The sequence below is a fragment of the Jaculus jaculus genome, chromosome 16 (genome assembly GCF_020740685.1).
Source record: "Jaculus jaculus isolate mJacJac1 chromosome 16, mJacJac1.mat.Y.cur, whole genome shotgun sequence".
Taxonomy (NCBI): Eukaryota; Metazoa; Chordata; class Mammalia; order Rodentia; family Dipodidae; genus Jaculus; species Jaculus jaculus.
Window position 1 is genome coordinate 15,538,149 of NC_059117.1, and position 13,180 is coordinate 15,551,328.

The window sequence follows — 13,180 nt, forward strand, 5'->3', positions numbered from 1 at the left end:
CTATTAACCTCAGAAACTAGACTTTTGGGTGAAAAACCATAGATTGATAAACATTCTTGCCAAAATACATAAAATCATGATTTTATTTATGGTTAGTAAAGTGTGAGAATAGCAAAGGTAAAAACACCACAATGAAAGGGAATCTTACATGAGATCAAATAAACTAAAAGTTACTACATATCAAAAGGGAAAGTTAAAACATGGTTGGAAATAAAAGTAGAAAATTAAATCTATGGTTTAGTTTGACAAATTTACAAAAATGGATTGCAAAATTCTATGTTACCCAAGACTCTTAAAGAGCAACTATCTTCATCACATACAACCTTGCAAAGCTTCTAAGATATATGCTTTCCTATTTCACTTTTAATCTACATTTAGAAAATAATTTAAACAAATCTGAAATTACCAGGTTATGGATTTGTTTTTGTTGTTTTGGTATCTTTTATACAAAAACACAGGGCCTAGTAATTACAAAACAATTATAAAACAAAAGTCATAATAATTCATTGGCGAAAACAGAGGTTATGAAACTTTCAGGTAAGGTAGTGACAAAGTAGTTGTACCAACATAACCTGAATTTTTTTATATTTATATATTGACAGATGGGTTTTAGGATTGTTCTAAATCCTTCTGTACCCAATCTTCTTTGGCAATCTCTGTACTACTCTTCTGACACACAACTCATACTTTCTCTTACCAACATTGTTGCATTTTCTCTCCTCTTTAGCACCTCTGCTTTATACCCCATAACTACAACTTTTCTGTGATAAAACCAAACTAAAGGAATCCATGACCATTAAGCCAGCTCTACAGAAACTACTTGAAGGAATCCTTTGACCTGAAGAGAAGAAAATACACATGCATAAGAACATATGAAAGAGTGCACCATGCTGGAATAATAATAGTTCATGCAAAAGTAGGATAGAAAAATATACAAAATTAACAGGAATGTCAGAAAGTAATATACACCTTTGAATAATAATAATTCTATAAATGGTCCTATTCCCAACTCAAAACACACAGATTTAGCTGAATGGGTCAAAAATCAGAATCTGTCTGTTTGTCACCTCCAAGAAACATACCTACACTAAAAGACAGACTCTGCATTTGACTAAAAGAATATATAATGGTATTTCAAGCAAGAGGGCATAGGAAACAAGATGTCATTATTTTAATATTTGTCAAGACAAACTTCCAACCAATATTAGTCAGAAGAGATAAAAGAGTCACCATATACTGATTAAAGGAATGATGCAATACAATGACATTACAATTCTGAACATACACGCAGCAAACACAGGTGGGCCTAATTTCATTTAAAACACAAAAAGCATTTGTACATGTAAAGTCACAGAGTAACCCCAGCACCATATTACTGGCAACTTCAGCTCCCCACTTCACAAGTTAAAAGGTCCTCTTGGCAAAAAATAAATAAATAAATAAATAAACAGAGAAACATCTCAACTAAGTGATATCATAGAACAAATGAAACTAACAGACATTCACACAAAATTCCATTCAGTCCCTACAGAAAACCATTCTTTTCAACAACACATGGAACTTTGTCTAAAATGGTTCATATATTAGTACATAAAGCAAATCTTAACAAATAAAAGAACATTTAAATATTTCTAATAAAGATATTCTATGGGAATAAAACTATTAATTAATAGTAGGAGAGACTATTAAACTTAAAAATTCACAGAATTTAAGCAATTCACTATTTTATGATGAGTGGGTCATTGTAGAAACTAAGATAGAAAGAAAAAAGATCCTAGAATTACATGGTAACAGAAATACAGCATATCAAAATCTACAGGATACAGTAAAGACAATACTAATTTAGCAATACAATGAATAAATGGAACAAAGGGTTGATTCTTTGAAAGGGTAAAAAAAGATATTAAGAAGTCAGCATATTAACTAGAGGGAAGAGATAGAAGACTCCAAGCAAGAAAATTAGAGATGAGAGTGAAGGTATTATGCCAGATATCAGTGAAATTCAGAAAGTCATAGGTCATACCTTTAAAACACCAAATATCGCACTAAAATGGAAAATAAAGAAATAGATGAATTTCTAGATGCATATGGCCTCCAAAAATTAAACCAAGATAAGATAAATCATTTAAGAAGACATATAAGATAAGACATTAGATCAAAGAAGTTCTAACCAATCTCCCAACTACAAAAGGCCCAGGCCCAGATGGACTCACTGGTGAATCTTACCAGACCTTTGAAGAATAGCTAACACCATTGCTTCTCAAACTGTTCCATAAAATGGCAGAAAAAGAGACACTACCAAACTCCTTTTCTGAAGCCAATATTACTCTGATATCAAATACAAATAAAGGCACAACAAAGAAGGAAAAGTACAGATCATTATCCCTTATGAACACAGATGCAAAAAATATCAACAAAATATTGGCAAACAGAATACAGCAAAAAGATCATTCAACTTAGTCTAGCTTGTTTTATTACAGACATGCTAGGATGGTTCAACATATATGAATTAATACACATAATACACCATATAAATGGATTCAAGGATAAAAATCTCATGGCCATCTCTATAGATGCAGAAAGGAGAGTTGACAAAAATCCCTTCATGATAGTCTGAATAAACTGAGAATGGAAGGAACATATCTCAATATAATAAAGGCCATATATAACAAACCTACTAAATAGGGAAAAACTGAAAGCATTTCCAGTAAAATCAGGAACAAGACAAGGCTGACCACGCCTTCCACTCTTATTCAGTAGAGTACTGGAAGTCTTAGCTATAGCAATAAGATGAAAGAAGCAAGTAAAAGGTATATGAGCCCTTAAAAGTCTACCAGAAGTGCTGTAAAGTGAATAAACATCTTCAGCAAAGGATAAAACACTAACACAGAGAATCAGCAGCTTTGCCAGGCATGGTGGGGCATATGCTTAATCCCAGTATTCAGGAGACAGAGGTAGGAGGATCACTGCTGTGACTTTAAGGCCAGCCTGGGACTACAGAGTGAATTCCAGGTCAGCCTGGGCTAGAGAGAAACCCTACCTTAAAACGAGAGAGAGAGAGAGAGAGAGAGAGAGAGAGAGAGAGAGAGGGAGAAGAGCAGCCTTTCTACATAGCAATAACAAACTTGCTGAGTATAAAATCAAGGAAACGGTCACCTCAGAAAATAAAATATTTGGAATAAACCTAATCTGGGATGTGAAAGAGTGTTGTAATAAGAAAAAAAAAGCACTTTTAAAAGTTTAAGAGAAAAATAGAAAGAGATACTAGAAAATGGAAAGACATCATCCCATGCTTATGCATTGGAAGAATCAATGAAAAAATGGCTACCTTAGCAAAAGCACTCTACAGATTTAATGTAGTCTCCATATAAACTACAATGCCATTCTTCACTGATAAAGCCAAACATCTTGGATAGGTAAAGCATTTCTGAGCAAAAGAAAAATAAAGGGGCTGGAGAGATGGCTTAGTGGTTAAGCACTTGCCTGTGAAGCTTAAGGACCCTGGTTCAAGGCTCTATTCCCCAGGACCTGTCTTAGCCAGATGCACAAGGGGGCACATGCGTCTGGAGTTCATTTGCAGTGGCTGGAAGCCCTGGTGCGCCCATTCTGTCACTCTCCCTCTGCCTCTTTCTCTGTCGCTCTCAAATAAATAAACAAAATAATGCTAAAAAATGCTGAAAAAAATAAACAAAGGAGGAGTCACTATACCTAAGTTCAGGATATAGTTCAGAGCCATAGTAACAAAAACAGCATCGCACTGCACAAAAATAGACACATAGATCAATGGAACGAAACAGAAGATTCAGATATAAGCCACTGCAACTATAGCCATCAAATTTTGACAAAAATGCTAAAACTATTCACTGGAGCAAAGCAACATCTTTGACAACTGGTGCTAGACAAACTGGATATTCTTATGCAGGAGAATAAAACTAGATCTTTATCTTCTTTGTGCATAAGAATCAACTACAAATGGATCAAAGACCTTAAGACACGAAAATCTGATACTGATAGGGCTGTAAGTAGAAAAAACAAATCAAGATATAAGCATAGGTAAAAATCTCTCTGAATAGGACTCCAGTTGCTAGGAAATAAGAACAATAATCAACCAACAGGACCTCATGAAATTTTTTGTACAGCAAAGTAAACCATTAACCAGGCAAAAAGGCAGCCTAAAGTATGGGAGAAAGGCTGCAGAGATGGCTTAGCAGTTAAACACTTGCCTGTGAAGCCTAAGGACCTTGGTTCAAGGCTCTGTTCCCCAGGACCCACATTAGCCAGATGCACAAGGGGGCTCAAGCATCTGGAGTTTGTTTGCAGTGGCTGGAGGCCTTGGCATGACTATTCTCTCACTATATATGCCTCTTTCTCTCTCTGTTGCTCTCAGATAAATAAATAAAAATTTAAAAAATTTTTAAAAAAGAATGGGAGAAAATGTTTGCCAGCTATCTATCTAGCAGAGGGTTTATATCTAGAATGTATAAAGAACTCAAAAAACTAAACAATAAGAAATTTCTGGGTGTGGTAGCACACACCTTTAATTCCAGCACTCCAGAAGCTGAGGTAGGAGGATTGCTGTGAGTTCAAGGCCAGCCTGAGACTACTTCCAGGTCAACCTGGGCTGGAGCAAGACCCTACCTCAAAAAACCAAAAAGAAAAAAAATTGGATAGCTCAATCAAAAAATGGGCTTCTGGGCTGGAGAGATGGCTTAGCGGTTAAGCGCTTGCCTGTGAAGCCTAAGGACCCCAGTTCGAGGCTCGGTTCCCCAGGTCCCACGTTAGCCAGATGCACAAGGGGGCGCACGCGTCTGGAGTTCGTTTGCAGAGGCTGGAAGCCCTGGCACGCCCATTCTCTTCCTCCACCTGTCTTTCTCTCTGTGTCTGTCGCTCTCAAATAAATAAATAAAAAAAAAAAAGGGCTTATGGGGCTGGAGGGATGGCATAGAGGATAAGGTACTAGCCTGCAAAGCCAAAGTACCCCAGTTTGATTTCCCAGAACAAACAAGGTGGCACATGCTTCTGGAGTTGTTTGCAGTGGCTGAAGGCCCCAGCATGCCCATTCTCTATCCTTCTTTCTCTCTCTCTCTCAAATAAAAGAGGGGGGCTTTGGAACTTAACATGATATTTCTCAAAATAAGAAATACAAATAGCCAATAAATAGTTTTTAATGTTCAACATCTTTAATCATCAAAGAAAAGCAAATTAAAGGCCGGAGAAATGGTTTAGCACTTAAGGACCTTGATTGAAAAGCCAAAAGACCCAGGTTTGATACCCCAGGAACCACATAAGCTAGATGCACAAAGTAGCACATGAGTTTGGAGTTTGTTTGCAGAGGCTGAAGGCCCTGGCAGGTCCATACTCTATCTGCTTCTCTCTCTCTCTCAAATAAATAAATAAATAAATTAATTAATTAATTAAAAAGAAAAGAAAAGCAAATTAAAACCACTATCTATCTCACTCCAGTCAGAATAGTTATCAAGAAATCATATGACAATGAATGCTGGAGAAGGTGTAGGAAAAGAGTATCATTCGTCCAACTGATGGTGGGGTGCAAACTGGTGCACCCACTATGAATGTCCGTGGGGAGGCTCCTCAGAAAGCTAGAAGTAGAATGACCATATGAGCCAGCTACACCACTGTGGGTACCTTCCTTACCCTAAGGCTGCTTTACCACCGTGATACTTGTACACCCATATTTATTGCTACTCTATTCACAATAGCTAGGAAAGAGAGTCAGCCTAGCTGGCCATCAGTTGCCAAATGGTTAATAAAAATATGGTACTTATACACAGTGGTATTTGATTCTACTGCAAAGAAACATAAAATTAAGAAAGTTGCAGGAAAATGGATGGATCTGGAAGATATATTAAGAGATATGGTGGTAGACACAGAAATGAAAACTCATCAGAGAATCTAATTAGAAAAGTAGAAGCTTCAGAGAGGTCAACACCAAAGGAGACATACCACACCCTCCAGGGCTCAGGGAACATTGGGGAAGAGAGGGAGGATAAAATATAAGATCCACAGTGTGGGAAGGTCAGCTCTGAGGCATTGGCCTCTGTCCCCAGGGACTGACTGGTGCACTCATGACCACACAGAAATTAGTGGCAATCCTGCTGTGGGAGGCTGTCAGTGGAATAGGGGTGGAAGCCTAAGAGTATAACCCAATGAGAACATGGCCAGTTTGTAATATGTCCATACATTAAGATTCTCAGGGGCTGGAGAGATTGCTCAGCGGTTAAAGACAGTTATGGGCAAAGCCCAACAGCCCATGTTCAATTCCCTGGTACCTATGTAAAGCCAGATGTATAAAGTGACACATGCATCTGGAGTTCATATGCAGTGACAGGAGGCTCAGCTATACCTATATTCACTCTCTTTTTGTCTGCCTCTTTCTCTCTGTCTTTCACAAATAAATGAGTAAATAATAGTTTTTTTTTTAATTCTCAATAATTTTTTAAAAACCCAGAAGTTATAGGTCAAGCATCCTCAAAGGGGGAATAAGTCAGTTAGCTTAATCCCTGAAGAAAGAGCCAAAGAAATAATGGTTGAAGAGTGTGATTCATCCGATTCTGATTCAGTTTTTGTCAGGAACAACCTCCGTTGGGTTGCCTGTGCTTCCTGGTAAGGAACAACGGGTTCTACCTGGCCTCAAGGTCTCCTTAGGAATCTACCCGGCACAGAGTTACAATAATAATCTGCAATGCTTAATCCAAAAATATAGAAAGAGGAACATGTAACATGAGATGATTTCAACAAAATAAAAGGGCTGCCTCTCCATTACAGTGACTGACTCCTGGCTAGCTAACCAACCTCAAGTCAAAATCAGTTGATCTTGTCCAAGGCAGACTGGCCTCACATTCTTCCATGAGTTCTTTCAGATACCGCCATGGCCAAATCCTTCTTAGTTCATGCAAACAGAATAATAAAAAAAGACTTTGGAAATTTTCAACAGATGTTTCATAAACTTAGAATCATGATCTGAATTTCCAAAGAATTTTGAATAACTATAAAGAGCTTAGTAATACTCTGTTCTCTGGTTCCTACAAATCAAACTACTAAAGTATAGAGCCGATTGGAAACATATTAGGGAAATGCTTTTGTTCCTTGTTTTAAAAAATTTTCTTTGCATGAAGTGCTACAGAGATAAAGTTTGCAGCCACAGGAACCGTCAGCACACTACAAATACTTATGCCAAACCAAGGTTGAATACAGTAAATTTTCAACAATGAAAAAACAATATAAAACAATTTGAGCTACCATAAATTTTACTGAGCAAAGGCACTGCTAATCGGCATGCCATGTGAATGTCTGGTCCACTGACACAGACTCACTTGAATAATAAATAACTTGTTCAGAGAGTTGGAGGCGGGGAAACCAGAAAACCAAATCCAATTCATGTTAAGGCCAAGTAAATATGAAACGCCAGCCAAGTCTGCCAGTGGAGTTTCCGAATATGTTATATATTTTCATCATCTGGGTCAAAAGAACTTTAAGAAAGGGTGATTTTTTGTTGTTGTTGTTGCTAATAGAGCAAACAATGCTCTTGCCATTTCTTTTCTTTTCTTTTTTTTTAACTTGGAGGGAGGAAGTGTAGTATAAACCTCATATATGCCTGGGAAGAGCCACAGGCCAAGAGACGGTACCCAGCAATGCCAGAGCATGTGCAAAGGGCTCCCAGGAATAGCCCAGAGCTGTGTAGACGGTTCTGTTCCACGTGGGATGAAGCTAACAGAACAAGCAGTCCACAGAGCAGGAAACCCAACGGTGTTTTTGGCTTCAAGTAACCATTGGAGGCCTTGTTACTCGGCCATATTTTAACATATAAAGAAAAACTGGGCAGTAATATTAGAAAATCAGACCAAGGTCCGACTATGAAGTGCATCATTGTTTAACTGCCCTTTCTCACATATCATTCCATAACATCTGAGTCCGTAAAACACATTTCTCCACATGATGGATGAATCTGAAAGACTCTAGGAGGTCCCCAAACATCTGTTAAAAAAAAAAGTCTCTGTGACAAACGTAAGCCACACCTTTTCCCTCTTTACTTGACCTTGCTAGCATCAGCTAGCCACAGAAACTTTGGTGGCCCAGGCAGTAGATAAGCCATGTCATAGGGGAGGGATTCTTAGGAATAAGATAATTAAGGTAAAGATTGACAGCTTGTTGGGTTCATCTTCTAAAATAAATATGCTTTCATAGTGCAAGACATTAAATTGAGCTATGTGAAAAACTCAAAGAATCTTACATACACTTCAGAAATAAATGGTCTATTTCCTGTAAAACATTTTTTATAATAAATTCCATCTACCATGAACTTTGTGCTGACATGGCAAGTATTATCTTACTCTTCCTTTTAAGCTCCTGAAGCAAAATGTACGGTATTGGCCAAATTAGAAAGGCACAGAACATTCCCCATCATATATACTGGTAGGAATATCACACTACCTCTAGTTTAAAAACCATTATATTTTTTCCTCAGTCCACTGTAGACCGGTACTTTTTATAAAAATTAATAAAAATGATTTATTAGAAAAATTAAATTTAAAAAAAACTATACAAAAATAGGGCTGGAGAGATGGTTTAGTGGTTAAGGCACTGGCCTGTGAAGACTAAGAACGCATGTTTGAGTCTCCAGGTCCCGTGTAGCCAGACACACAGTGACGCAAGCATGGAATGTCGCACATGCGTCAAAAGGGGGCACATGTATCTGGAGTTCATTCACAGCAGCTGAAAGGCCACGGCATGCCCATTCTCACTCTCTCCCTCTTTTTCTCTATTTCTCAAAAATAAAATAAATAAATGAATAAACTATACAAAACAGAGGCTCTTTTCTTGAGTTATTACATGCAAAGAGTACAGAATAACCAGGTCAATCTCTGTTTCTAATCACTAAATCCTGTTTTAGGTAGACCAGCACTGTAGTCCATGGACCCCGGGGGCCTCCAGGGCACATCAGAGTGTCACTGTGGGATGGTCATGAACAACCCCAAGAAACAATAAAATTTCTGAAGACTTGTCTTAGTATAACTAGTGGTAAAGTTACAGATAATATAGCTTCTATCCACACTTAAGATAAGAAAATTTATACAGAAAGGATAAAGTGACTTGCTCCAAATCAGAGGAAACTAAGTGTGAAACTAAAACTAGAATACAAGCGCCAATGTGAAATCCACATTTTCTGAAAATTATTTATTTATTTATTTATTTGAGAGCGACAGACACAGAGAGAAAGACAGATAGAGGGAGAGAGAGAGAGAATGGGCGCGCCAGGGCTTCCAGCCTCTGCAAATGAACTCCAGACATGTGCGCCCCCTTGTGCATCTGGCTAATGTGGGACCTGGGGAACCGAGCCTCGAACCGGGGTCCTTAGGCTTCACAGAAAAGCGCTTAACTGCTAATTCATCTCTCCAGCCCCAAAATCCACATTTTCTCATCCAGGTCTAAAGTGGTAGTAGTATTTTGCATTAAGGCCTTGATCCCCAGGGAGGGAAAAAAAAAAGTCAATGTATTCTTTATAAAAGTAAGTGATAGCAGATGTAGTAACTAAATGAAAACCTGAGTAGGGGAGGTAGAAGAACAGTTATGTAAATACGTAGAAATGAGTAACATAGCTTTTCCTTTCTCTTTAAAAATAGCTCCATGAACATTTTACTAGGAAATTTGCAAGCACTGATTACCTTTCTTAGGGGGATATGTAGTTTCTTGGGCTCCACAGCCTTTCTGTAAAGTCACCAGGATTACACTTGGTGGAGGTGACCCTTTTCTAAGACAGGCACTGCAATGTATTTTAACCAGCACGTCTTGACTAAGGTTGATTTTGCCTTCCATCCCAACCTCTACCCAGGGCTATTTTGGCGATATGAGGGGAAATGGTTGGTCATCACCCTGGGGGATGAGGGATGTTACAAATATCTAGTAGACAGACAGGCCAGGAGCAGCTAAACATGTCCAAGATGCAACAAAGAATGAACCAGTCCAGAGGTAACTGCACTGAGGTCAGGAAAGCCCAATTTAAACTGTCATGTAAACTGTCTTTACACCACAAATTACAGAAAAATGAACCTAAACTAGTCCCTTCCCTTTTGTATGTATTTTGGCTCTTTTAATATTAAGTATTTTCAGGGTGAGGAAGAACATCCCAGCACTTTTTAGTACCACACAAACTCTTGTAGCGAAAACCTGCCCCGTTAGCCAGTCAGCTCAGAAAACACGTGGCAGTGGAAACAGGAAGGACACAAATTAATTAAATCCACAGTTAAGCAATAAAACTCATTTTTCCTATTAGTTGCAACACTTTTCAGTGGCCACACCGTCCCAAGGGAGAAAGAATACCACACATTTTCATCATTCTGTTGTTAAAATAACTGTTAAAAATCGTCAGGGCCATAAAAAATGGCACTGGCTTAGCCATGGCTGGTTTCATTCACCCTTTTAGCCTAAATCCTCTCACTTTCCATGTAAACACAGTTGCCACTGGCTTCCCCCTGGTGCCCTGAGCCCTCAGCTTGGCCTCGGCCCCAAGCCTCAGTACTTAGCATTCCTCTCATCTCCTGTGGTTGCACATGAGCTCTGTTCTTTCTGTCTTCTTTGCTCCACAAGGGTTTCACACAGGTCAGCTGGGCTCATCCTAACTTCCCTCAGGACTCAGCTCAACATCATTGCCTTTAGGAAGCCCTTCTGGAAGCACTCGTGCTGAAGTGGACTTGTGCGCTGTCTGTCCATGTCCCCAGTCAGTTCTCAGGCCCTTATGGTAAGTACCCTGTTCGTGAGCATTTGATTTTGGTGGTAATGGACAATCAGCAACATACATCCTTCATACCACAGAAACATAACAGAGATGATGGCATTATTTGGACTTCCTGTGTCCTCCTCTTGGGCAGATGAACCCAGTTAAATTTACCTCCAGAAAAGCAATGTTTTTCTGGAAAAATTCAGATGAGTTAATTTTTCAACAGGGCACCTGTTTGCCAAAATAGACCTTAATCTTCTAACGGACTGGTTTATTCTTGGGTTGTCTTGTTGTTTATTTGTTTGCTTGTTGCTTTTGGTGAGAATTCAGGCATTTATTTAATTCAAGCCAAACGTGGGGTCTTGGGAGTACATTCCTGCCAGGTGGCTCAGGAAGAGAGCAGAGAGAGGCCTGCCAATCTTTGCTGTTTTTAGCTCCTGGCAGGGCACCTTACTCCTGGACTTGGTCAATAAGCCCCTAATTACCCCCGTCCAATACCATTTTTTTTAATGAACCACTTTTCAGACACTGTTCTCCAAAGACATATGGAAGTATAATCAGGGGGATAAACATAAAGTCTGACCAGCCATTCAAGGGCTTTAATGGCGTCCTTAAGAGTTCATTTAACATAGGCTTTTATTACTCTTCAAGGCAGTACCTACCCATGAATCCTGCAGGCAATTTTGCTTATTTTTGTGGCTAATGGGAATTTTATAGCCAAACCATTTCCTTGATCCCAAGAGAAGAAATCAGACTCATGAGCTGAGTTCTGAAAGAATGGTGTGTGCCCCTTACCACAACATTCTTGCCATAGCTTCTGTGCTCTTTCTGTTGCCTCCACTAGGAGTTCAATATATAACCAAAATAAAATCATTGACAGCAGGATAAAACTGGTAGAAAGCTATTTGGCTTAACTTTTGGCGATTGTATGAATAAAATTCCAAATACAAAGAAATATCAGATAAGTAATGAGTTAGTCACTTGCAAATTCAGTTCATCTAACTGGTATAAAAAGATATAAAACCTCCATGTTGCCTTTGCATTTTGGTTTTATTTATTTATTTGCACCTGTGGTGGGGGAGGGCACACCAGGGCCTCTTGCCGATGCACACCAACACCAGGCGCTGATGTCACTTTTTGCATCTTGCCTATGTGGGTGGCTTGGGAATTGAATCTAGGCCAGCAGATTTTGCAAGCAAATGCCTTGAGCCACTGAGCCATCTTCCCAGCTCTGTGCTGTTTTGTTTATTGGGGACAGTCAGGTGATGAAAGTTGGCTTACAGTTTTATGGCCTTGTGGTATTATAATAATACAATATCTAGGCTTAACATTAAGATAATAAAATAGACTATGAATCACAAATAAATTGGGCTTGTATTCAATAAAATATGCTTTCCAACTTTCAATGCCGTGGACACAACTAAGGAAACATGCAATGTGCTAAGGAAGAAAATGCTTGCAACAACTTCTCTCACACTTGCTGCACCGCCACCCATGCCTGGATGCCGTGAGCTCTGACCAGAAGCAGGTGTGAATGTAGGAAAGCATCCTTTTCCAGGCCGAGTCACCCGCAGCAGCCAGCGCAGCCTCAGCACCATTGAGTAGTGCCTACCGCTTCTCAGCACCTCCACTGAGCAAAGGGAGTGGAAGAAACAGCCACCAGGCTGGCTTTCTAGGTGGATGGCAATGTGTCACAAAGGATGAAGAGATGGCCCAGCATTTAAAGTGCTGGCCTGCAGAGCCTAAGGACACGGGTTCAAGTCCCCAGTGCCCACATAAAGCAAGAGGCACAAAGTGGCGCATGCATCTGGCATTTGTTTGTAGTGGCTAGAGGTCCCTAGAATGCCCATTCTCTCTCTCTGTCTCCTTGCAAATAAATAAATAAAAATATTTATAAGAGAAGAAATACGTCACCAGAGGTAAGTTCCAAAAATATGTCTTGAAAACTATTTTGTGCAAAAGGTCTCTCTCCAAAACAAAAGGGAAGCTTGAAAATTAATGGCATTTCATAATGATTATAGTTGAAGCCCTGTACTTCCAGGCTTCTGAACTGAAAATAGTTTTTGGTATCAGAAAAATCTCTGGAGGACAGACAACATTTTACCCCTAGTTTTCAAAAGTGAGGAAACTAAAATTGAGAAAAATGAAAGAACTTTGTTTCAGTCACATAGCAGTTCTTTCTGTCTCTCTCCAAAATCTACAATCCAGGGCTGGAGAGATGGCTTAGCAGTTAACGCACTTGCCTGTAAAGAAAAAGGACCCCAGTTCAATTCCCCAGGACTCACTTAAACCAGATGCACAAGGTAGCATATGCATATGGAGTTGGCTTGCAATGGCTAAAGGCCCTGCTGCGTCCATTCTTTCTCTCTCTATCTGCCTCTTTATCTCTTTCTCTATCTCACTCAAATTTAAAATATTTGGGCTGGAAAGATGGCTTAGTGGTTA

The 13,180-nt window shown here is 39.2% G+C and overlaps 1 protein-coding gene across 3 annotated transcripts in view; it reads right to left on the reverse strand.

Moving 5' to 3' along the window:
* Positions 1 to 13,180, reverse strand: part of Bmper (BMP binding endothelial regulator) — a 254,257-nt gene that overhangs the window by 187,355 nt on the left and 53,722 nt on the right. The gene's annotated exons all lie outside the window — the stretch shown is intronic.